At 51.7% G+C, this 294-nt stretch overlaps 1 protein-coding gene across 1 annotated transcript in view; it reads left to right on the forward strand.

Annotated features, from left to right (window-relative positions):
• The window catches only part of LOC104832527 (myosin-3-like), a 20243-nt gene that overhangs the window by 16166 nt on the left and 3783 nt on the right, over positions 1-294 (forward strand). The gene's annotated exons all lie outside the window — the stretch shown is intronic.

A 294-nucleotide genomic window follows, 5' to 3' on the forward strand; every position in this document is an offset into this window, starting at 1 on the left:
GACATCTCTAATTAGTTCGTTTGTGTTGGTAAGCAACAGGTACAGTAACGCTTCTCCTCCGGTTGGGCTGTCTATCCTCTGGATGAAGATGCTATCCTTGATGCACTCCAGGAGTCTCCTGGACTGCTTACAGCTTGCTGTGCTGCTTTTCCAGCAGATGTCAGGGTGATTGATGTCCCCCAGCAGGATCAGAGCCTGCGAGCGTGATGATTCCCATAGTTGAAGTAATACCGCTTCGTCAACAGGCTCCCCTTGGTCAGGTGGCCTGCAGTAAACACCAGCCACGAGGTTTCC

Source organism: Haliaeetus leucocephalus, unplaced genomic scaffold, assembly GCF_000737465.1.
Source record: "Haliaeetus leucocephalus isolate CR32 unplaced genomic scaffold, Haliaeetus_leucocephalus-4.0 Scaffold252, whole genome shotgun sequence".
Classification (NCBI taxonomy): domain Eukaryota; kingdom Metazoa; phylum Chordata; class Aves; order Accipitriformes; family Accipitridae; genus Haliaeetus; species Haliaeetus leucocephalus.